The following is a 12,103-nucleotide window of genomic DNA, read 5'->3' on the forward strand; positions in this document are numbered from 1 at the left end:
ATTTTATTTCAAATACTTTTAAAGAAATGTATTTAGTATTTTATTTTAAATACTTTTAAAGAAATGTATTTAGTATTTTATTTTAAATACTTTTAAAGAAATGTATTTAGTATTTTATTTTAAATACTTTTAAAGAAATGTATTTAGTATTCTATTTTAAATACTTTTAAAGAAATGTATTTAGTATTTTATTTTAAATACATTTTTCTTGTATTTTGAACAAAATACTGAATATTATTAGCGAAAATACTTTATCCACCAAATAGTCTCCATACGAAGTGGTTAGCCTTTTGCCTCGCAGCAAGAGGAGCCGGATTCGATCCCAGCTTGTGGCACTGGGTGAAAACTCGGAACAACTCCTTCTGCGTTGAGTTTGCAAGTTCTCTCCCCACTGGTTTAAGGGGTTTCCCCCCGAGCTATTCGGTTTCCCCTTCCATAAAAACTTGTTGAGGTTAACGGTAATAGTTTGTAAAAAATAAATTCCCCTTTGAATCACCCAATGATAATGCACCTATTATTTCTAACGATTCACCAGAGAAGGTATACGATAATTTAGATTATTTTCCCCCAAGTCCCGAATCAATGTATGGCAATGGATTATTGAGTTGGATAAATTTGAAATAAAGAATATAACCATATATCAAGTTTCAATTCTTTCACTTACGTTTTCGACTTCAACATGGAAGGAGGCAACGATCCTACTCCGTCTGGGTTGATAGGCTCTTTATTTGTTTCTTATTTAAATCACCTAAAGTTATAACGGCGTTTTTGTTATTATTTATTATTATCGTTTTTGAGCTATTTGAGTTCGCGTGCTGGTATCACGAACGGAAACTGAACTGTATGATGAATGGATAGGCTTGAAGAAATATACTTTAGTGTAAAGGACCCCGGAAGTTATGGTGGAATACACGGTCTTTATCGGGCTGCCCGAGAAAGTTTCCATAAATGACGTTCAGGAATTTCTAAAACGTCAGGATACGTATTCTTTACACAAGCCGATAAAACATAAATTCAGAAGAAACAAGACAATCGTATATGGAATAGACGAACAATGGCAACTCGACCTGGCAGACCTGCAAGATATCAAAAACCACATTAGTGGATATCGATACCCAGGGACGTACCTTTGGAGGGGACAGGGGGGAGGCTCCCCCCCCCCCCAAAGTTTTGTAGAGTTGGCAAATCGAGGTGGATTTGGCAAAATGAAAATTATGAAACATGTTAGTTAATTAAAAAAACTCCTAAATCGATAGTAAACAAATCATTAAAGTAAAGTCATTAACTATGTTTGCGATTTCTAAGTAGTTGCTTCTCCTTATGTATAACTTACAAGACCTGATTTCTACGCTAGGCAGCTAGTGTGTCGGAACTTTAGTTCAGCCTTGTGGTAAAAGCTTTTTAAATAGTCATTTTTCCTACAGCACCTTATAAAATTGAAAGGCAGATAGACGCGTGATAGAGAATATCGGTTGTTCGTTATTATTTCAGTGTTCATTTTCTACGTTAAATTTGGCAATCTGTATAAAATTTATAAAAATAGTTTTAATTTCTATAGGAGATGTTACAGTTTTTTTACTTAGGGAAAATTAGGTAAGTCGTGAATATTATAGTGATATTCTTTAGGAAAGTGAAAATTTCACAAGCCAATATTCCTAAAGTTGCGTTGGATAAAGATAACGTGTGATCATATGATGTGATACAGTGTCGGTTGTTCTTACGTTAATATTTCTGTAATAAGTGTTTGAATTGTTTATGTTATATTTCGGTATGAATAATTCCAGTTATTCAAAGCAGTTCAGTTAAACAACAACTAGTATTCGTCAGGATGAAATGTATCTATTTTTTACTACAGCGGGATACACGACGAGAAAATAGTAAGCGGGTTTGATGGGATTTTTAAATTGCTGTAACATCGTTCAATCTCTGTTTTCTTCTTCGTGTATCTCACTTTATATATAAAGAGAGTACGCAAATGCTTCACTCAATATAACTAGACGCCGAGCCGTTTTCGCCATTGAATTGGGAATAGTACCGCTAGAATGACATAGGCGCGTTCGGTAGTCGTGGTTTCGCGAAACAAATCCTGAAATTTCCAGTCGGCGCACTCAGCCGTCAACTCTATCATTATACGGGTGGCGCCATCTATAACTTCCAAAGTACATTAGTACCATTAATTCAATTGTATAATATATAGTTCCCGCCGCTAACAGCGGATGGCGCCACCGATTATAATTTTAATGAAACATTTAAATTGAAACCTACCGTAAAAATCCAAACTTAGACGACTTGACAAACTTTGGTTTTTACTTGGAAAATTTCACTTACCTCCCCCCCCAAACGTACTCTCTTCGGTACGCCCCTGTCGATACCTATTATGTTGTATAGACGTATTTAAGAAATACACTTTCGCTGTAGCTACTAAGGATAAGAAAGGAACGACCATACTTAAGGTTTTTAAATCAATCTTGGAATCAGGTCGAAAACCAAAGATTGTGCAATCAGACCACGGGAACGAATTCCTTTGCAAGGGGGTACAACGGGAATTAAAACGTAGGGGAATCAAGTTTTTCGCAACGCACTCCGAAGTAAAATCTAGTATTATAGAACGATTCAATCGAACATTGAAGTCTCGAATGTACCGATATTTTATGGAGAAAGATACGTACAAATATATCGACGTATTACCGGGTTTATTGGAAGCTTATAATAACAACTAGCACAAATCAATTAAATGCAAACCCGTTGAAGTTAAGAATGAAAATTTGAAACAAGTGTGGCAAAATTTATACGGGAAAGTTAATTTTTCCCATCCCGTTTCATCCCCTTTTGAAATAGGCGACTTAATTGGTTCTTATAACAAGAATAAAACCCCGTTCGAAAAGGGTTACAAAGCCAATTATACCGAGGAAATATTCAAAGTAGCGCAGTGCATACCCAGAGACCCTCCGGTATATAAACTGGAGGATTTGAAAACTGAGCTCATTTCGGGTGTGTTCTACAAGCAGGAAATACAGAAAATCGGGAAAGACCTCGAAAACTGCTTATTTAAAATCGAAAAAGTTCTCAGGAAAAGAACAAAACCAGACGGAACTAAAGAACTACTAGTACGTTGGCGTGGTTACGGTCCAGATTTTGGTTTTATTTTGGTCAATTTTCTCAGTGACAATTTAGATTAAATCATCCAAAACTGAAAATATAACTTCAGTGCTTAAATCTTTTGTAACATTTTATTTAAGTAGCTTTTAAATCCTTGTAGCTGGAGGTATTGGAAAATGTCACAAATGTGCCTTTCAATAGAATTAGTACAGAAACAGTTTTTCACATTTTTCTATCATTAAAAGAATACTTTTGAGTTAATTTCCCTTTTTTAGTTTTGTGGATGCATTTGATTCCAAAATTGGTTGGTTTTTGTATCATCCTTTCTAAAAAGGAGTATAAACTACGAAACCTCAAATCTGTTTTTATAATCCTTCATTTTATAAATGTATACAACATGGTGCCAAAATAATTTTTTTAATGCAAACTTAAAACCTGAAAGTATTTCACTTTTAAATATAAAACATAGCCTATTTCCTTAATCTACATTCCATACCATAGATATAATAAAGAAATAGACCCAAAATTCTACGGGTGGTTAATACGGAGGCGACGCCAAGCAGACAACCGGCATATGTTCCGTATTCCAGGGGTACTACTTTTAAGCGACGCCTGTCCAGTAGGTGAAAAAATAAAAAATCATCACGTTTTCGTGTTTGTAATCTTTTAGGTACTCTGACGTGATTTACGAATATTTCGGCTGTGAGAATTTAAAATAAGGTTAATTTTAATTTTAGGTTGTAAATAAGGCAATTAATTCTTTCGAAACCCATATAAAAAGCTGCAGATGATCTTTTAATTAAGAGTAAATAAAATTAATTGATGAGATTATATTTGGCCAAAGCTTAAGTAACTCGTGGACTATACAAGTCACAAGTGTTGTGGTTATGGCTTGTTATGAGAATATTCTGACTATATAATTAAATGAGATTCTAAATTGTAAGACTTTCTTAATAAAACTGATGCGATGATGTTCGATTCCAACTTCAAACATATGTTCGTGGAGATCTGGGAAGTACTAATTATCCTTGGTCAAAATTTAAAGGTAAGAGGTTAGCATCACCGGTCAAGTGGATGTAATTTCTTTACATAAAATAAAAAAAATATTTAGACTATTTTTACTTGTTTAAATTTTATGGAAACAAAACCTGAGTTGGAATCGATTTTTGCGTGAGCCACCTTTTGCCATTTATATCCCGTTATAAAAAGTGATCACTATTAATAAAATCATGATTTGAAGGTGTCCAATTTTCGCGATTTACAGCAATTATCCGTTGAGAAAGTATTGTAGGTTTAGATAAGGGAAACCTAAAGTTATATAAAGATTTTAAATAAGAATGAATGTTTATCTAAATAATATTATAATTTAATCATACATATGGAATGAAACCTTTTCCGGTATTGTTTTACTTGTTGAAAAGTTATTGCAATGCGTAAAAGCACAAATATTAACCATATTTACGAAATAAAAACAGATTTTCAGTAGAAAACAATTCGTTTTAAATAAGTGCGCTATAGACGACGTCAGAGAGAGTGCGCCAAAGGATGTTAGAGAGAGGGTGAAAGACGATGTTAGAGAGAGCGCGCTAGAGCATGTCAGAGAGAGGGCGATATATTCGTAATTTGGGACAGCGAGAGAGCTAACGATATAAGAGAGAGGGCCCATTTACCATTCTGAGAGCGAGAGAGAGTAAAACGAATTTTGTCCGGTTTGGCGTGCCATAAAAAGGCCCCTAAATGGGAACGACGGGCACACAACGACCCACGTAACCCACAGCCGGCACCGGAGATCCCGGTGTGGCCCAAAAAGGCCGGGAAACAAGGTCACTGCGCCTCATACGTAGACCCGCCGCCCCACAGTCGGCTACCCAATCCTCCAAAGCGGCCTGTATGCCTCGAACCTCTTCGTTAGCTTGATCTCCCAGTGTGCCACCACCCTTATGGGTTACAACAGCCATACCCCGACTCCCCGGTAAAGCCACCAGTTATTGCACACCGTGACGTGCCAAACGAATTTTTAAAGGCGCTAGGCTTGACGGCTCAAGCGAACCTCCTGAGCTTTTCAACGAAACTCGTGAGACCAACGACATCCCCGGAGCCTGGAAGCACTCGCAGATACAACTAATGCACAAAGGCTTGATGACTTAGGCCTAAGGTGGTACCTTGGGTATTAGCCTAGCTGATTATTAATTTTATTATTATTAAGGCGCTAGTTGACGTAGATGCTCACCGCCCCATAACGGTCGCCAGTAACTTCTACAAATTATACATCACGCTGTGGCTGGAATCTCGTAACGCCATGGGTGACATGCAAAATGGCTTTCTACCTAATCGCTCCCTGGTGGACAACATTTTTGACCTAACTAACCTCATCGAGACAACGCGAATGGAAGTCGGTTGCTGTGCAAGCGCTGACGTTTGCCACAGAGGCGACATGCCTTCCAGAGGTGACCTGGAACGCAAGCAATGGGAAGTCGGGAAGGTTGCTCTGGGTGGAAACTGGATCACAGCCAACGCGGTCATCGAAAGCGAGATGGGTTAGTCTACAAACTGGTTCGCGCCAAACAGAATTTGCTCGGTACGTGTCTCTGAACCAGTCCGAACCGGCAGATAAGAGCGGTGTACGACTACATCGACCATCCGGGCCACCATACGCAATGGAGTAGACGTACAAAATAAATCGTCTATACTCAAAGTATGGTGTCCGAGCGAATCTGGCTTCGTGCCGCACCTCCCAAAATTGGCGACAAAGGGTGTGGCGGGACGTCAAGATGGCGAACGGAGCCCGATGGAAAAGGGACGTTGTGAAAAAAGACAGCTTACACCTATACGCTGTGAAGCCGAAACCAGTCGGGAAATGTTTTTACAATAACAGCTGGGGAAGCTGCAATCTGTTTCAGGCGCGCACGGGTGCTCTGCCGACTGCAGCTAGGTGTTGTAAAGTTCTAGAGAGTCAACTATTTGGTTATCAATAAAAGTACTTTAATGAAAGAGTTATTTACATGATTGTGTCTTTCCTTTTGGGTCAATTGCTTATATACACATTTAGGACCTAATATAGTTCACGTGGCATATATTGTTTAGATTATGTAAATAGCGCCATCTAGCTACTTGGCCGTACATATGGCGCATAATTTAAATCGAAAGATTTTAGGGAGTTAACCTTTTTCTTTTTTTCCCCGAACCTAACTGAAGGTAATTCAAAGGTCAAATAGCCGTGGTTTCTTGATCACACGGCCCGAGCGCGTAATAACCTCTTCGGTGTTTTTGCTCTGGATCGCTGTCAAATTTTCAGTTCTCTGGGCTTGAAGTTGTCGTGGAAACGGAGGACACCTTTTTGGAAATGGTGATGGAGGAACTTGGGCCCGTGCTGGAGATACGATGTTTAAGCATCCAGACTGTGGCTTTAGATGTATCACAACTGGCCTTGGAGAAGTGGATTGGTGTAATTGATTCTGTGGCTGTTGTATGCTAGAGGTCATTGTCAGCTGCTACCTTAGTCGATTCTGTTTAATCGTGTCTTCTATCCAAGGTTCCGGTTGTGTTGGTCGGTGTTCCTTCTCCTTGTCTGTCTGGGACTCCAGTGGTTTGGGTCGTTCCAACTCTGCGCTGTCGGTCTGAGGTTGTAGTTGTCGTGGTTGATCTTCATGTCCTTTGTTTTCTTCCTGTCTCCTCCCCTCCCTTGACCCTTTCATAGGTATGTGATACGCTGAACTATGTTCTTTCTGTGTCGGCCACTCGTAATATCCAGAGAACCGAGGATATGATTTTAAATTAATTCTTGTTTTTCGTAAGATGTTACCTTTAGGCAGAGCAACGTTGTATGAATGTGGTTCAGCTGCCGGATATACAATTTTTCCAGGTTTCCATTGACGATGCACATCATAATAGTAGACGGGTTCCCTCGGTTCAAATTCAGTAGGGTTCGTATACCGATGTCCCTGCCGTGACTGTACTATAAGTTGCTGACGGTGTCGTAAAGCTTTAATTGTTGGATCTGGTGGGTCGGAAATTGTGGAACCAGTGCATCGTGAGTCGTGGTATGAAGGGTTCTAAGGTGGCGACCCATTAGCAGGAAGTTTTCCAATCGGAGTTGTTCTGTACTCTAGTAGGACGTAGTGAAGATCATGTCCATCTTGTTTTGCTTTTGCTAGAAGGTTCTTAATGGTTTGAATTGACCTTTCAGCTAGAGCTAGACCATTTGACTGGGGGTGGTATGGACTGCTAGTGATGTGGCGTACACCTCATAAATCGAGAAATGTTTGGAACCTGAATGAGCTAAATTCAGACGTTGGTGAGGGTCATAGCGTGCAAAATGCGGTTTTAAGAAATTGATGTCAGATTCAGCAGTTGTATTTCGTAATTCCTGGGCCTCTATAAACTTAGAAAAGTAATCAACTAAGATTATCATTTTGGACTGATCTACCTGAAATAGGTCTGTGGCTAGTTGGCTACGGTATCCCATGGAAGAGATGGAATAGGGCCCTGCGAATGAGCTGTATTCGAGAAATTCGAATATAGAATCGAATATCGAATCGAATTGAGAATGAAATTCGAATCATATATTAAACAGATTCGAATTGAATATTCGCAGAGTGAATAAATTTCCATCGAGCCGAATATAGAGCCGAATCGAACTTCTACTAATATTGAATCGAATCGAATATTTTCCGGAAATTCTTTCGGAACGATTCGAATCACCGAATCAGATTCGATAAGGGCCCTACGAATATTCGATTTGAGATTTAAAACCGAATATTTTCCGGCAAATGCAATTCGATTCGCAATTCAAAAAGTTGCAAAAAAGATTCGAAATAATATCGACTCGAATCCGTATGGTTAGAAATTCTCGAACCTCGAAAATCAATCAAATTTAACTTGAACAATTCGTACGAAGCGAATGCTGGATTCGAAAACCCGAATCGAGTCGTCACTTTTTGTTATTTTCTTTTACAGTTTGAAATGTTGGCATTTTATTGGTTATGGAATTAACTTATTAAGTAAGCTAAGATACAGGCGCTGCTCCAGATCAGTGGCGTAACTAAGGACCCGCAGACCCTGCGACGGCCCATGGCAAACTAGGGGGCCCTTTCATTTATAGTATTCCAAACAGGGTCGTGCAGAGGGGGGGGGGACCCCGAGTCCCGGCCGAAAAGGGCCCGCGAGGGACTTACAGGGGGCCCGTAGCTGTAGGAGCCCATGGAAGAATTTCAAGGGGGGTGGGGTGCTAATCACAACGATTTGAAACGCTTTGAAGGCTTTGGAAAAATTTTAAGGGCTCAAGGGGGGAGCAAATCGTGAGAAGTTAACAAAAATTTTCAGGGCTCGAGGGGGGAGCAAATCATGAGAAGTTAAGAAAATTATTTTTTATAAAGGGCTCTTTTGATATCTTTCATATCCTCCGGGGGGGGGGGCAAAATTCTTAGTTTCGCCACTGCTGCAGATCAACTTTTGGGGACATCGTATTGTTTTTTATTGAAATAAAGTAAAAAAAAAACCTAGAATAGTGCTTGGTAAATATCATTTGTTTTGGAGCCGCGCCTGCAAAGGTAAAGATTTTTTAGTTGTTCAAGATAAGCTGCGAATAAGAAAACCAAGAAAAATTTATTACAGTGCAATAATACATTGAAAATAGTCTGTACAAATCAATTTGTTTAAGATTTCATAAATATTGAAAAACTGTCTGTAGCGGTTTTAATCAATTTAAACTTTAAATCGACCGATTTGAATGATTTTAAAGCCACGTGAACACGTCTTTATTGATAGAGAAAGTTAATTTTCAGATTCTAAAAGCGAGTCACGGTTCTTTCGAGCCCAAATAAGGGTTTCTAAATTGTAGTCGGACAGCGAATGGCGATGATCAGTGACTACTTGAGATCCTACAGAGTTTACCCTTTCTGACGCGCAATTAGTGGCTTGTATAGACAGTAAATCGCGAGCGACTTCCGCCAAAAGAGGGTAAACGGAACATTTGTTTCTCCAGTAATTGAGTGGATCGCCTCGTCTATCCAATACAACTTCTTTGGTGTCATTTTCAATCTCGTTGTGTATTTGTTTTGAACGAGAAATCTTCAGAGATGAACTTGCGTGTTGATTTCTACGAATTTTATTGAATAGATCGTCTAGTATGTTTCGTTCTTGATCTTCATATTCACCAGAATCGCTGTTTGACTTATCCTGGCCTGGCGTCTCAGTTGGTTGGCTAATATCATTGGAATCGTTGTGGTTCCCTAATACGTCGGTCAAGTACCGTTCTATTTTTAAGGTTTGCGAGTCGGTAAGTAAACGGTTTTTGAATCGTGGATCAACAAACGTTGCTGCCAATAGATGTTCCAGTGTCAGATCAAATCGGTCGTTCAATTGTTTTAAGAGTTCGTCTCTGAAGGCTTTCACTCTATTCGCTGGCGTAGTACTGACCTCGTCTTTCAGAGTTGAAATAAGTGGAACAATTAGGCTGGCCGTGTCGGATGTGTCGGCACTAAAAATTGTAGTGGCGTCCTCTATTACTTTTAGAATTGGCAACCACGATTCCAAAGTTTCCTTCAGTTGCGTTGTTAATGCCACCGGGGGACTCTTGGCGCAACGTCTCTTCTCCACGCATTCGACAAGTCCCAGAGACAAGGCTACCTCGTTCTTCTTTAACCAAAGTAGCAGATAGTACGTACTATTGAATCTCGTGACGACGTCAAGAGGTGGTGACGATTCAGGCAAACCGCTATCAAGTTGATGTGCTTAATGACTTGGCTCCTACCGTGGACGAATGAAAGAAAGCGCCAATTGCGTGCGCGTGTTTTATCAAATTCTTCAACACTTTTTGAACCTCCAACGCGCCGCTTATAGCGAGCTGAAACTTGTGCGCGGCGCAACCTTGCCATTTCAATCCTAAAAGCCTGGCGGTGGCGGGCATCGTATTAGTAGTATCAGTGGTAGTGAAAAACACTTGAGATAGATTTATATTATAATAATCAAATTGGTTTCCAATAATATCTTCCGTAGCCGCCGAGGTATGGTTCGCGTGCCGTATTTCTAAATTCGTCACTGATATGCATTTGGAAGACAAGATCCAATCCTAACCGCTGATGTAGTGCCCGGTGATAACTAAATAGTTACTTCCGTTGTTACTTTTCCAGTGATCGAATGTGACCGATAAGCGTGAGTTTTCAATAGCAGATTTCAGAGTTAACTGGAGGTTCTTCTCCAGGTCAATTCTAATGTCGCCTAGCCTTCGAGAAAGTGTGGTCGGATGTGGAGGACTGTATTTGCTTTTTGTAAGTTTTAAACATAATTGTTTAAATCAACTTCCAGCGACAGCTTCAAAAGGTCTACCGTCGGCTACTACGTATATAGTTTAGAACTGCTTTATCAAACTTTTCCGTGTGTTCAGCAGACACCGATTTATTTTTTTTCAACGCTGGCTCTGACCGCTCTGACTCGTTTAAAGTAGAAGCCGAACAAAGCGAACGCTTTGAGGTCTGGTTGGCTAATGACATTACCTTTTTATTAGCCGTTTCTACTTTAGCATTTTCATATTGGTCCGCGTGTTTTCGTTTCAAGTGTCTCCACAAATGCGAAGTAGTTCCACTAGATTGCGCCGACAACGCCTGTTGGCAAGTTTTACAGAGATAGCCTTGATTAGAACTTTTGTCGAAATAAGACTTTAAACACGACATAACGGAACGCCGTAAAATCAAACAAACTAATATATATAATAATATTAATAATATAAATAAGGTTTCACGTGGTAATCATAATATATCAATACTCGTGACTGAAGTGAAAAATTCGGACTTGTCAAAGTTAAAACTAAACCACTAACGACGTAAGTGAAGATTCGGTTGAATTATACTATAGACCTAATTGCATCGTATACTATGACTAAGAAGCTTAAAATATCTAAAACAGTTTGGGCAAAGATATTAAGACGCGTTTTCGGTAAAGCATCGCCGAGATTATTGAATTTGGCCGGTTTACGGTTGAGATTATAAGTGGGCGTACACCGTACGTGCATTATTTTAACTAAGACAATGAGCTCGTAAACGAGAGCAAGAGCTAGACTGCGTGCCACTGCACGTGCGTTTCGATTCGATTCGATTCGATAGTTATAATTCGATCTTTCGAATCAAGAATTCGCTTCGTACGAATTTCTGGAATCAAATCTGATTTGATATTCGAGATTCGAGAACTTTGAACCATACGGATTCGATTCGATAGTCGAAGTAAGATGCAACACATTTCGAATCTTCTTTGAAATTTTTGAAAATTACGAATCGAATAGCATATTCGGAAAAATATTCGGTTTCGAATCGCAAATCGAAGATTCGCAGGGCCCTATCATAAACGTTTGGGGCCCCCCTAGTTCTCGCCCCCCCCCCGCGCCACGGGGTCTGCGGGGGCGCTATTTACGCCACTCCTGAGTATAAATCTTTTTTTCGATAATTCACTGTAGTCCGCCATTTTGTTATAAACCTGGTAGCCCTGTTAACTTATCGACCATAATGTCGTTCCACGATAGAATATCCCTTTGTAATTTTCGTCCGTCCATCCGTTAACACGAGGTACATTTGAAATAATTTATGTTGTATGGTTGGTATCTAAGGCCTGGGGCCGACACCACCTTGTGAATTTTGAAAACAAAAAAAAACAATATTTTGTATGAGATTCCCAACTAAAACCAAGCTCTCAACATGGATAACTACATAGAAATAAGCAATGAGGTAGAATAAATAGAGATCCAAACAAATCTGGGATTCGCGGGACACGTTTTATTTGAGTAGGAGAATTAGGCTTAAGTTTCAACCAGACTTGGAATTAGCGGGAGTCTTGGGGCCAATGGCTCTTAATAAAAATCAGTGGGCTCTTAAAATAAATCATTCGAACGGGGGTTGCGGGCCACCGGGAATCTCAATTTAATTAAAAAATATTTATTAAACATTTTACGGAAATTTCTGGAACATGATTTGTACGCCGTTTTATAAACTCTGTTTTCCTACCCTATACGAGAGCG

Source organism: Leiobunum rupestre, chromosome 7 (genome assembly GCF_980474605.1).
Source record: "Leiobunum rupestre chromosome 7, qqLeiRupe1.1.hap1, whole genome shotgun sequence".
NCBI classification, from domain to species: domain Eukaryota; kingdom Metazoa; phylum Arthropoda; class Arachnida; order Opiliones; family Sclerosomatidae; genus Leiobunum; species Leiobunum rupestre.